At 33.6% G+C, this 13,660-nt stretch overlaps 1 long non-coding RNA gene across 1 annotated transcript in view; it reads right to left on the bottom strand.

Annotated features, from left to right (window-relative positions):
• LOC129807897 (uncharacterized) overlaps positions 1–8,228 on the bottom strand; it is a 108,863-nt gene extending 100,635 nt beyond the window's left edge. Inside the window, exon 1 of the long non-coding RNA XR_008752335.1 lies at positions 8,059–8,228. This is a non-coding gene — a long non-coding RNA (uncharacterized LOC129807897). The remainder of the gene's footprint in view (positions 1–8,058) is intronic.
• Between the last annotated feature and the right edge of the window lie 5,432 nt (positions 8,229–13,660).

The raw sequence follows: 13,660 nt of genomic DNA, 5'->3' as shown, positions 1-13,660 counted from the left end.
TTCACTGTTTCTACGAAACAGTTCTCAGTTAAACAGTAGACACGGTTTACTGTTCTCAGGAAAATTTTACAATTTCAGTGAACAGTAAAAATTACTGTTTTGGGAAGTACGCAGACCTTTCCGATATTCGGATGACAGCTGTCAAACGCTTGAGAAAATCAAAGAAAAAAAGAAATGGGTTTTATCTGTAATTTTCGGTCCCAATATCACCTGAATATTAGAGAGTCCAGTGTAAAACATTTAACTGTACGCAAATGTAATCAAATTTTCATGTGTAAACTGGTGAAAAGTATTTAAAATTTTATTACAAAATCAGGTAAAAATTACACTTTATAGAAAAATTTAACTGTTCATAAGAACAGTAAGAAAAACAGTTCACAAGAACAATGCAAAAAATTATTGTTCAGAGGAAAAAATACCAAATTTTACTGTTCACAGGAACAGAAAAGAGTTTTATTATTCGCATGAATAGAAAGAAATTTTACTATTTGTAGGAACAGTAACAAGTTTTACTGTTCCCAGGCACAACAAAAAAAATCCATTGTTGTACAGGAACGATAATAAATTTTGCAGTTCGCAAAAACAGTAGTACATATTACTCGCATGCAGGAACAGTGAAAATTTTACTATTTGCAGAAAGAGTCAAAATACTAAATGTCCTTAGGAACAGTAACAAATACTGTTCTTCCCAGGAAGAGGCAGAATTTTAAATATTCGTAGGAACAAGTTTTACTGCTCCCAGGTACACCAAAAAAAATCCACTGTTGTACAGGAACGATAACAAATTTTACAGTTCGCAGAAACAGTAGGGAAGGCGCGCTACCTTCAGACGACTCAAGCTTCGGACAATTCATTTTTTCTCTAATGTTCCTTATGGATTTCACCCATTGCTCTTTTTTGAAAATTTGAGGCATTGGACTAGCTATTAAAATACAATATTATAATGGGGCAAATTCATTTATAACACATCGAAAAAAATGATTTGTGCGAAGTATAAATCATCCGAAGGTAGCGTGCTTTCTCCTTACATATTACTAGCATGCAGGAACCGTGAAAATTTTACCGTTTTTAGGAACAGTAACAAATACTGTTGTTCGCAGAAACAGTGAGAAGCTTTACAATCCACAAGAACATCAAAAGATTCTACTGTTAGCGGGAACGAAAAGAAATTTTACTATTCACAGGAACAGTGAGAAGTTATACTGTTCCCAGGCACAGTAAAAAAATCTATTGGTCACGCAGGAACGACAACAAATTTCAATAGTCACAAAAACAGTAAAACATTTGATTCGCTTGCAGGAGCAGTAACAAATTTTACTGTTCTTAGAAACAGTAAAATATATTGCTGTTCGCAGAAACAGTACCAAATTTGACAGTTCGCAGGAACAAAAAGAAATTTTACTACTACTATTTTAGTAACAGTAAAAAATTTCACTGTTATTAGGAACAGTAATAGATTCTACTGTTCCTGTTCACAATAACATTTTTTTTTATTACAGGAACAGAAAGAACTTTTACAGTTCTCAGGCACAGTATAACATCTAACATGTTGTACCAAACAACTCGGTGTGGGAAGTAAAAGTCATCGCTAAGGAGGTTGCCAAAAGACTGACTATACTTCCAACAGTATTTACAGATATTAAATGGAAAATATGGAATGCTGATCGCGCGTTCCACTACAATGTTATACTGTTCTCAAAAACAATAGGAAATATACTACTGTTTCCAAGCAAAATAATAAATTTTTCTGTTCACTGGCACGATACTAAATATGCAGATAACAGAAATAATTTAAAAAAACTACTCTTTGCAAAAGAAAAGAAAAATATTTTATTGTTCAGGAACAGTTACAAATCTTACTGTCATCGTTTCAACGTTTATCTAAGTCAGTCCTCGCCTGTCTACGGAACAGTAAAAAAGATTACTGTATACAGGAACAGTAAACGACTTTGCAATTCGCAGAAACAGAGACGAGGTTTTTCTGTTCTCAGGAACAGTAGAAATTTTACTTCAGTTTTTCTTTTATTTTTACTTTACTGATATGCTTGTGCAAAATATGTTAATGGCGAAGTTCTAAATGCTACAAGAATCAATATTATTGAGGTGAAAATTTTTTACTTTTGATTTAATATTTTTTTACTTTTTTGCTCTTTATAGCGATGACATAAACCATATACATCAAGTCTTCAACCCAACAATGATCATAAAAGCGAAAATAAAAATTCTTGGGACATAGTTTAATTAATCGCCGCTGCAATCGCAGGTGTCGCTAGATATTCAGCAGGATTTAGTTAAAATTTCAGCTTTTTTCTGCAGAATTTTTATTGCTTAATTTATTGCATAAAGCTGTCTGTCCACCCACTAAAAGCAATCTTTTTCTTAAATGCTTTCAATTCTTTTAAAGGCAATTTTTGACGAAAATTGCTTCTAATGTGTACACGCCATAACAAATACTGCAAATACTATAGAGATATTACATTAAATTAAGTACTTATTAAGTGCTTAATAAGTACTCAATTCATGTGTCAGACGGGCTTTTAAATTTTAACGACAAATCCTTGAAATATGGATTCCTAAAATTTTGAAGCGAAAACCGCTATTGATTTTGCCACCTAACACGATATATAGTATCATTGAGGAGGTTTACCAAAGTGTGTGATAATTGAGAATAAACGCAGATTCAGAATGTGGAAAATCATCCCCAAATAATAACGAACAAACCTCACAAATATATCCTCAAACATTGAGAGGAAAAGCTCCTCGGAATAATGACCAACAACTGGTGTCTCACCGCACCCTCAGAAATGGCCCTCACTTCCATGTAGCCCCCAACCCCTTCGGGAAAAAAGATGAAGGGGAAGGCTTTGGGGTTAGTTTGTGTGTCTATTATTTGCAAAAGTGAGAGGCAATGCTTTAAACAACAACTGGGTTTTCTTTGTTGCTCGTAATCTGGTCATTTGACTAATCTAAACAGACCATTTTCATTCCACCACATTGAGAAAATCTTCATGAGGGTTGTTTGGGAAAAGTTGTTTAGGAGGTTGGAGGGATGAAATGTCTTATTTAGCTATTGTTTGCCCAACTATGTATGTGGGTGATAGCAAAAAAAAAGACACCAATAATGTAGGTCGTTACGAGGGTTGTTAAATAACACGACCATTGAAGAGAGAGATTTAGAAAGATGCAAAATGAGAAGAATAAATACATGAGAAGAAATCACGCTTTTCCCCAAAATTTTCTTCATTTACTGCCAAAATTAAAATAATTCAATTAAATATAACCTCCAAATTCAAATGCTCACATTCACATACAAATAAAAGCGCAACATAATTTAATTAGACCACAATTGAATAGATTTGGAGAAAACTCTGAGAGAAAGACACAGGAAAGACAAATAAGGAAATGCAATTAGGAGAAAAGTGGAAAGGATTGAGAAATGTGACATTTTTCTTAACAGTCTCACCACCTTCCTTTTCCACAACAGGAAAATCTTTTGGTTCTTTTGTGGTGGGTTAAGAGGAGGAGTATCTTCCACAAGGTGGCCAAAGGCATTGTCTTAAATATTGTGTCGTCACAGAATAAACACTCCACAGAGAGAAATAACACTAATTCCTATTCTTAAGGCACTCTTTTTCTTTCAGCATCAGCACAAGGAGATCCTCATCCAACACAACACTGTTAAAAATCGGGAATAATAATGGAAATTAAAAAAAAAAATCTGAGTACTAAATATTTAGTACATGTACTAATGCCCAGTGCACAATCATTTTTGTTTGTAAACATGTTTTCAAAATTTTCTATGAGAATGAATGAATTGTAGATCTAGTCATCTCGCTCTCTCTCATAGGAATTTTTGAAAACACGTTTGCAAACAAACAAACTGTGCTCTGGACATAACGCCCCTTTTAGCACATATTTGATTCTTACTACAAATATACAAATTTGAAAATATAAAATTAATGAAAAAATCGTGGAAAGTATTTTTAGGGCTATGCAATAATTTTATAAATAGAAATTAAAATCATAACGAATAATACCAAAATAAAAAATAAATTTTCACGAGAATATTTCAAGTTCAATGTTAGAATAACATTTAAAGGGAAAAACAAGACATTTTGAAAAAAAAAATTACAATTTTCAACCGCAAAAATGTGATTCCTATGAAGAAAGTGTAATAAATCACGCAAATTCCCCAAAAATGCTTTTCTCTAAAGGAAAAATAAACCATTTTAATCAGAAAAAAATTAAAGTGTAAAGAAATGTTCAAATTTTCAAGAGAAAATAATTTTCGAAAGAAAAATTAAATTTCTTTCTAGACAAATTCAAACGAAAAAACTAACTTTCAATTGAGACGCTCAGAGCAAAAGTGGACTGTTTTAATAGGGAAATGAATACAAAGGAGACCACTTTTGCTCTGAGTGTCTCAATTAGGAAAAACATAAAATTTCATGAAGTAAAAATTCTTTTTTGACAAAAAACATGCATTTTTAGAAGAGAACTAAACAATTCTTTATATATGCACTTTACAGCATCATTTTAAAAATTCATAGATTATGGCGCTATTCCAATGAAAAATGAATATGTTATTTTAGCACTTTACTGTTCTAAGTGCTTCTGCATTATCGACTTCTCTTTGTCTTGGCTCCTGTCTCGACTGTTTTCTCCAGTCCCCGCGGTGTACCAAAACCACCAAACAATCGCGACAAGAACCAATACAATTTGGTATTTTTTGATTTGTCAAAAATACACCGCTGTTTTAAAAAAAATTTAAATTATGATTTCCCTTTTTATTTAAATACTGACCAAAAATTGTATTTCGTGATCTAAAACGTGTGTCTTTTAGATCAGGAAAATTTCATGGAATCAAAATTCATGTGTCTTTCTTCCTCAAATGTTTTCCTTATGTCTACCCCTTTTTTCGTACTCTTCTTCTTCTTTTAAACGTTACAACATTTTCAATTCAGTTCAATTTAAGTTCAGTGCGAAAGAATCGAACAGACATAGGGTGAAAGGAACACCTATTGACACTTTAAAAACTCGTGTAAGGACCTATTGACACCCAACTCTATAACATTCCCGTCAAATAATTGCTCTACCTGCCGATTTTACTCGGAGGTTTTTTTAATTGAAAGGGTATATTCTAGTACATTTAGAGAAATTCTGTAGATCTTCGGCAGAATTTCTGCCTTGAAAATCTGTAGATTTTCGGCAGAAATTCTTCCGAAAATACTTCTTCCGAATAATCTGCAGATTCTCGGCAGAATTTCTGCATAGTCTCCATTATCTCAACAAAAATATTGTTGATTTATCAAAACACTGTAGAAGTTACAAAGAAAATGGTATGCTATGCTTAACAAACATTACCGATTAAACATTCTAGATAAATAAAAAAAAATGGGAGCAAAAATACTAATTTCTTAAAAATCGCCAATCGAATGATACAAAAACTCGAAATTTAAACACTCTGTTTAAAGTTATCACTTCACTATTCTCTACTTATAACACGACATCGCAGAATTCTTTATTTTATACAAACACTGTGATATCACTAAGAATCACTCTATTGAATTTTGCAAACTTCAGTGAAAAATATTCCATCTTTTCAGACACAGCTGTCTGGAAATTCTGGAATGTAGAAAAATCTACAGAAAATCGGCAAAATATCTACAGAAATTCGTCAGAGTATGCACCAGGATTCGTCAGAAAATCTGCAAAAATTTCTGACGAATTTTGTCCCAAGCCCAAATAAAATTCGTAGGAATATCTTTCGATTTATCGCCAGATTTTCAGCAGAAGTGTAGATATTTTCTACAGAAATCTGAAAGATATCTGACGAAATTATTTGACGGGTTTGGAATACGAAGTGTGAACATTTATCCTTATCGAAAAACGTAGATTAATAAAAAACGCCACATTACTTACATTTTATTAGATAGTACATTTAATAAATTTGAATATTTTGACAAAAGTGTCAATAGGGGTTCCCTGATGAAGAGGTGTTCATTCGACCCTATGCAAAACGTTTCATGAAGAAAGGAATATGAATTTTGATTTGATATATTTGTCAAAAAAGACTTTCTCTTTCTACATACTAAAAACTAAGTAACAGAATTTATTTGTTATTTTTCAAAGCACTTTTACAGTGATAAATTTTGTGGAAAGCATTTTATTTAAAATTGTTTAATTTGCAAATTAAATCAAAAATTGTTAAATTTTGATGTAATTTGCAAATTTTATTTCTTTATCTTGTTTTGCTGAACTTATGATGTCTCTGAATGCTAGACACTCGCATAATGATGGTTGGGTCCTTAACAAAACACATACCCGTGAATTTTTGACGCTCTCTATGAATTTTTACCAAATGAAAAACATATCGCCTGAAGTTTACGTTTTATATGGAAATTTCAGACTTTTTGACAACTTTTGTTAAAAATTTCTGTAATTTTTTTGAAAATTCAACAACTTTCGTTGAAATACACAATTTAGCGATTCTTTTACCGCGACCCCTTGGCAAATTGCCTGAAATTTGAAGTCACTTTCTCATACTTCGATTTCAATTTATATGGGAATTTTTTGCACTCGCTACCGTTATGCAAAATATTTTAAAATTGAGAGGTTTTTCCGTAATATAAGATACCTTTCCGTATGGAGGGATAAAATATACTAAATTTTTGTTTAAATAATTTTTTTCCTCGGAGCACTGTGAGCTGCGTCCGAGATCAATTTAGGAATTGGCTTCAAATAAGCCCCATATAAAAAGGCCAACTTGCCAGGCGCTTGTGTTACCATGTAGTGTAGGCAATCGAAATTTCCAACCCATTTCTAACAGTGTTGGCGAGGAACTCAATGAAATCTTATCGACTTGTCTGTTTGCTTATTTTTCCCTCTAACCACACATTGAACCTCAACCCCCCAAATGCCAAATCTTGGGGGAATGTAACGAGGTTGTAACGACCGAAACGGGCTTCGGTGGTTGTGCTGTTAATTTTCCACTGATGCATCACTTGGGAGACATTTTCGCAGCCATAAGATGGAGCAAAAGAAAGTGTATCTAACGACTCCTTGATGATAAGACATAAATGCGAAGGAGACAGGAAAAAAAGGTGAATGAGAGGCATGAAAAAAAAAGAGCGCGAATGGAAGGAGTTTTTATTATTTTGATGATGATGCTATTTTGTATTCTTCACCCACTCAACGGAGAAATGCCTCGGAGGTAGAGGATTTTGTGCAGAGAAAAAAAAACGAAGATTTGGGGCTAGAACAAACATCCAAAGATACCAAATTAATTCATATAATGTATTAAAAATTGAGATTAATCGTTCTTCCATCTCCTTTTGAAGATTAAGAGATTTGATTGTCTCAATTTAAGGCGCATTCACGAACTTCTCTACCTCTTCCCTTTCTATGCCTTTGGAATTAAGTAAATTACCTTCTTAACTCCACTCCCAAAAACCCCATTTGATGCAAAAACCTCCTCAATCGCTTGAGTTTGAGCTTCACTGAAAATTTGTACAAGACAAATTGGACAAACTTATAAAGTTCTTAATCACACAGCACAACAAGGAGGAAAATGGTCTTCATTGTGGAGGAAAAACACCATCCCTAAGTGTTCTAGGGGGAGAGCCTGCAGTGTTGAGGGAGTCAAATATGATTTTCACAGAGGTTTAGACGCACATAAAATGCAAATTATACACTCTCCTTTAAGTCGTTATAGGCATTAGGTTGGAAGAAGCCTTATTAATTCAGAAATTTTCAACCGGAGAACTTCATTGGGAGAGGAAGTTCATGTTGTGATGATGATAATGCTCCCTGCCACACCATACAAGCCCCCATTACAATGTGCTTCCAGATAAGCCTCCACATGGCACGAAGAAACCCCCCCTTTTGTGCCCAAACTTTCTGAATAATTTTAACAGATACTTCGCCCGAGGTGTCTTTTTTCTTCCTGAGCACTTTCCACTCCCTCAAACATATTGCTCAACTTCCAGAAGAAAATTTACCAAGAGATTTTCATGGGAATTCGTTAGGTTCTCTTAAGTTAAAAGAATTTGAACTTACCATTTGCGCGCGCAGATTGAGCGGGAAGACAGCAGCGCCGCCATTGAGATGTGGAGCCGGATGGAATCAGTCTTAGGGTAGTTTTTCACACGATTTTCACACGGAAAACACACACTTCACACTGTAACTTCACTTTTAACCACTTTACTGCACACTATTTTCCACTTTTCACATATTTTGCTGCGCGGGGAAGATCTTTTTCTTACGATTTTTGGAATTTTTTCTGCGACAAAAAGCTTCAACGCCAACCCTTCCTTGGAGAAAATTCCAACTAACTGCTTACAGCGCCACCACATCTAAGTAGCCAGTTTTATTCGGGTAGTTTGTTTGTGCAAATTCGTTCCTGGGAAAAATCCCAAAAACTCTGGAAAAACCTCTCGTTCGTCGTGGAAAAGTAGTGAAAAACATAAAAGAACCTTCGGTGAAACCGTTAGTTGTGAAATTTCTGATTGAAAACTCCTGCAAAGCAGGATAACAAAGGGTGAAAAAGTGCTTTTTTTCCGGCTTGTTTCTTTCCGGGTCCACGCTACTCCAAGGGCGCTGTAATCGTTTTCCCGCGCAAAATTTTACAGTCGCGCGCAATTTAATGAACATTGCCTTTGTATTTCCTATTTTTTCCTTTTTAAATTAACTCAAATTGTTATTTTTGCTTGAAAAATTAAATACAGTGAATTCTTGAAGACTTTTCTGGCAAACTTCCTGAAGACATCCTCGTGCAGCAGCAGTATTGTCGAGGTAAGCAAAAATTCTCACCAAACCACAAGATATTGCAGATATAGGAAGCATCTTGAGTCTATTTTCCCTCAATTCCTGGGTTTTTTTCCCAAAGGGACGAGAAAAATCTGTCTGTGTGTTTTCCCATCTAATGCGACAATCGATTAAGGGAAGGTTTTTACTGCCTCAGCCCTACAGACTTAATTTCCTCTCAGGCACTTTAAATATCGACAGAAGTTTATGTATAGAATCACATTTTTATCTCACCTCAATTCCTCACGAGATTCCCTCACACTTCCGCTGAAAATGTCCTCGGTGTAAAAGAAAATTTGCCATTTGAGGAGTGATTTTGTGGGTAACCTTTTGAGTTTGTGAGCATTTAGCATAATAAATTGTTAGCCACCCCCTCAAACGGTGCAATGGGGGCAGCAATAAAAATGGGTGGTCATGCTCTCGATTTGTGAACCCCGGGAAAATGCTAAGGAATCACGATAAACGTCCATGAGCGGGGTGGAAAATTAATCAAACAGCTGGTGGTAGACCGGACTCTCCTGAGTAGGTGAACAATTTATAGTGGCTCTCAGGAGGGTGTATTAATTCTATTTTGACATTTATACAACTAATTGTGGTCTTGGCTTCTTTCTCACCACCTCAAACCCTTCAAACTCCTCAATTGAGGGTAGTTTTGTGTCTAGAAGTTGAGAGACTACTAAAGGTTCCTTTAAGCTTTGAGGAAAGTATCAAAATTACAAATGTTAAAACACATTAACATGAGAATTCTATGTTTTACCTTGCTAGTCATGCTAGAATGTTAACCTTAACCTTACAATCACTGAAAAAAAATATTACCAGTTCCGACATAAATTTAGTCGGCTCTGGTTATATGATTAACGCTTTTAGTCCTTGTACTACGTATTAGCTTTTTCGTAAAAATTATACTGACAAAGCAAAATGTTATACCAGCACGGGAAAATATTTATGGACTTCTTTTGACTTTTTTGGTAATATTTTATGACTGAAAAAGACAATGTTTTACCAATCACGACAAACTTAATTCGGCTCTGGTATTATGGATCTATTCTTTCTAGTACAATGTTGTCCATTTCCAGTAAAATAGGTACACCTATTTTACCTATGTAAGAAAACACAATATGTGATTTTAAATATAAAATATATTTAAAAACTCTACTTAAATTTTATACAGGTGTTATCTGGAAAGGGATCTTGTCTCTTTTTTGTCACTTTGGTCTTCCTTCGGAAATTGGGCATGAAATTCTTCAATCACCTCCGTAAAACATTAAGAGTGTCCGGGAATCCTTGAGCTTCAAATTCTCACGCCGTGAATTGTCCTAGAGTCCAAGAAGTAGTTTCTAATCTTGCAGACATGTTCGAACATTTTACCTTCTCAGTGCTAGCCATCAGCAGCCTCACATAAGTGGTTTTAATAAAAAAAACATCTTGCGCTCCACGGTGTAGGTAGAGAGCGCTTTCCGAGTTTTCTAACATTTGGATTTCTACGGCATTCTTTGGCGTCACTAACATTTGTGTTTGTCGAACATTCGTCATAGCCACCGACATTAGGATTTGTGGAGCCTTTCCCCGATAGGCTCAAGATTTGGATCCTCTTGCAAAGAAAGAATGACATTATTAAAAGTTACCATGAAAAAAACTAATAGGTTTTACCTTTTTCAAATTTTCCAATTTTGTCCAAAAGACATCTCGGTGATTTCATCACTCTTCAGCATCACATTCTTCAAATTCTCCTACGTAATACAAAGAAAGGACTCCCTGGATGTGTATCCTTCATCTGCAATTGTGAGAAATGTAAAAAAAAATAGAATTTCTCTCACTTTTCCTTTTCACAAGATTTTTTTAGGTTAGGTTATAGGTCTCTGAACAAATTGAGTTTTTCATTCAAATATAAAATCCTAAAACTCACTACTAGACACTAATGACGTTGATGAATCAATTACTTACCGTTGAACGCGGTGAAAAACTTGGAAAAGCCTAATTTTCCCCAACAAATTTGCCAAAAACATTTTTCACGTGCTCACTTCACTTGCAAAAATTGGAACTGACGCTTCTGCGCAGAACGAACTGTATCGTTTTGTGCAAAGCGTTCGGAAGAGACGACTAGAGAAAGTGACAATGACAACTATATGTAGATTTTTTTCTATATTCAGTAAATTATATAACTGGAGCTGGAATATGTTGATTTTTATTTCACAGAGAGTAAAATATATTACCAGTGAAAATATTTAAGCATTAATTGGTATTTTATTTTACCAAAGGCAAAGAAAAAAACTTTTACGGCGCTGGTATAATTTTTGTACTGGAGCAAATTTTCAAGATTTTGTCTCCTTCAGTAAAACATGAGCAACATTCAGTCTTTTGCATGTCTGATAGCCGAATATTTTCCACTAATGTATGGGGATTTTCAGCTGGTATAACAACATTACCAGAATGGGTGCCCATATTTTTTTCAGTGATTGGTAAGAAAAACATAACACGACATTTTTGAAACATTCAAATAGGGATATTTCGAAATGCACCCCACATATTGGTTCATTTCTTTAATAAATTGTTTTCCTGAACTACTATAATGTTCCAAGTGTGTCTTGGGTAAAATAGAAAATTTGGCAAACTTTTTTTTCTTTCAAACTTTGTGAAGTTGTAATACGAAGAGATTAAATTATACAAATTTTAAAATAAAGGAAAAACTGTTAAAATTATTTAATGACCGGTGACGACTGTTTTAAAAAAGAGTAAATTCACGAATAACACTTAATGGTCAACTACTTAAAAATATATTAAAATGAGACAAACATGGAGAATAGCGAAAATAATTTAGCATGATTCAGTCTTAAGACAAAGTACTTAAATAAGGTATTTGTAAAAGCCCTCAATTAAGCACTTTGTATTAAGGGCTGAGCCTGAGTTTGAACCCCAAAATGTAGCTATTTTTCGCGACTTTCTTGGTTTAAAGAAAAAAATCACACGCCAGTTTTGAATCATTCAAATGGAGATATTTCTAAATGCACCCCACTTAATGGTTCATTTCTTAAATAAATTCTTTTCCTGAACTACTATAATTCTCCAAGTGTGTCTTGGGTAAAATAGAACATTTGGTGAACTTTATTTGTTTTATTTTCAAACATTGTGAAGTTGTAATACGAAGGGATTAAATTATACAAATTTTAAAGTAAAGAAAAACTGTTAAAATTATTAAATGACCGGTGACGACTGCTTTAAAAAAGAGTAAATTCACGAATAACATTTAATGACCAACTCCTTTAAGAATATATTAAAATGAGACAAACATGGAGAATAACGAAAATAATTTGGCATGATTCCGCCTTAACACAAAGTTATTAATTAAGGCCTTTTACAAAGTCCTTAATTAAGTAATTTGTATTAAGCGGTAAGCCTGAATTTGAACGCCAAAATGTAGCTATTTTTCGCGATTTTCTTGGTGGAGAAAGAAACGGTCAAACTTCTTAAAATTTTTAGCATATGTCGTCGGCACATGATATAAAGCGAATAAGTTGCGAAAGGCTACCTTTACAGAAGAGTGATTTCAAGCTGAAATTTTACTTGCTCATTATAAGATTTTTAAAAATTGTAACTTTTATAACTTTTGGAATAATGGGAATAATTAATTTTCCGGTATAATATTCACAAGGAAAGTAGAAGGTATCAAGGAATATCCGAAAAGCGAAAAAACCTAATTTTACAAAGAAAATAGACTTATTCGACTTATAATCTTCATAGGTATTTAAAGTGTCTAAATATTTTTTTCGAAAAAAAAATATTACAAAATGGCGGAGTAATGAATAATATTCAGCTGGTAATTTTTGTTTGACAAAAGGAAATCTAAAAAAGATTTTCAAAAGTGTATTTTCATAGTTTAACCAATTTTCTCAGCGCGCCTTTGCTCTCATCTCTGTTTTTTCGGAAATATTTCGAATACTCTTTCGAAATTTTATGGTATAACCTTAAGTAGTTTATCTTTTGTAATTTACTTGAATAATCCAAGTTTTCCTTATAAGCATATGAAAAGTGTTTTTACTAAATACCGTCGTTGCGGGTGACTTTGCACTTTTTTCTCGCTGTTTTTCAACTTTACCCTTTAAAAGTGGATCTCATGGTTTCTGTCCGCCATGTTGAATAACTGTCAAAACTTAAAACTTGCCCTATTGGGCTGAAATTTTAGTATGTTCTAGCTGAGTTCAAAACCTTTTCAGAACGTATCCATGTTCCAGTGTACGTTAAGTATTTACCTAGATACAGAGGCTCAAAGTTTAAAATTTTGAAATATTCATATTTTGGCTATCTCTATTTTCTAGTCCTGAATTTTAAAACCTAAACAAAATGCCTCAGTAACCATTAAAAATGATTGAGGCTTTTATTTTATATAGGTATTTATTTACTCTTACATAATTAAAAAAATAAATAAATGAAAAATGCATTTATTTTTTTTATTTTTTCATCTTTGCAAAATCAGTTTTTCAGATACTCAAATAATACGCTGTTATAAACAAAAACATTACTTTTCTTTTTGTTTGTGTGTTAGATCTCATCGCCTAACGATATTGCTGTCTTTTTTATGGTTTTGATAAAACAAGCTCCCTGCAGTTCTGTATTCATAAAAGTGTCAAAATTTTGAACTTGGGGCTACTGTATCCAGACAATCGCTTGACGTAGGTCAGATTTTATATATGTTCTGAAAAGGCCTTGACATCAGCTAGAATATACTAAAATTTCAGCTCAATCGGATGACATTTTTGATTTGACAGTTATTCAAAATGGCAGACAGAAACGTCAAATCAAGATGAAAGCCATACCATCTTATAGATCTCGGTCATTTTATCTTAAGTTCCCAAAAAAT

This window comes from Phlebotomus papatasi, chromosome 3 (genome assembly GCF_024763615.1).
Source record: "Phlebotomus papatasi isolate M1 chromosome 3, Ppap_2.1, whole genome shotgun sequence".
Lineage (NCBI taxonomy): Eukaryota > Metazoa > Arthropoda > Insecta > Diptera > Psychodidae > Phlebotomus > Phlebotomus papatasi.
This window is presented reverse-complemented; position numbering and strand designations above follow the sequence as displayed.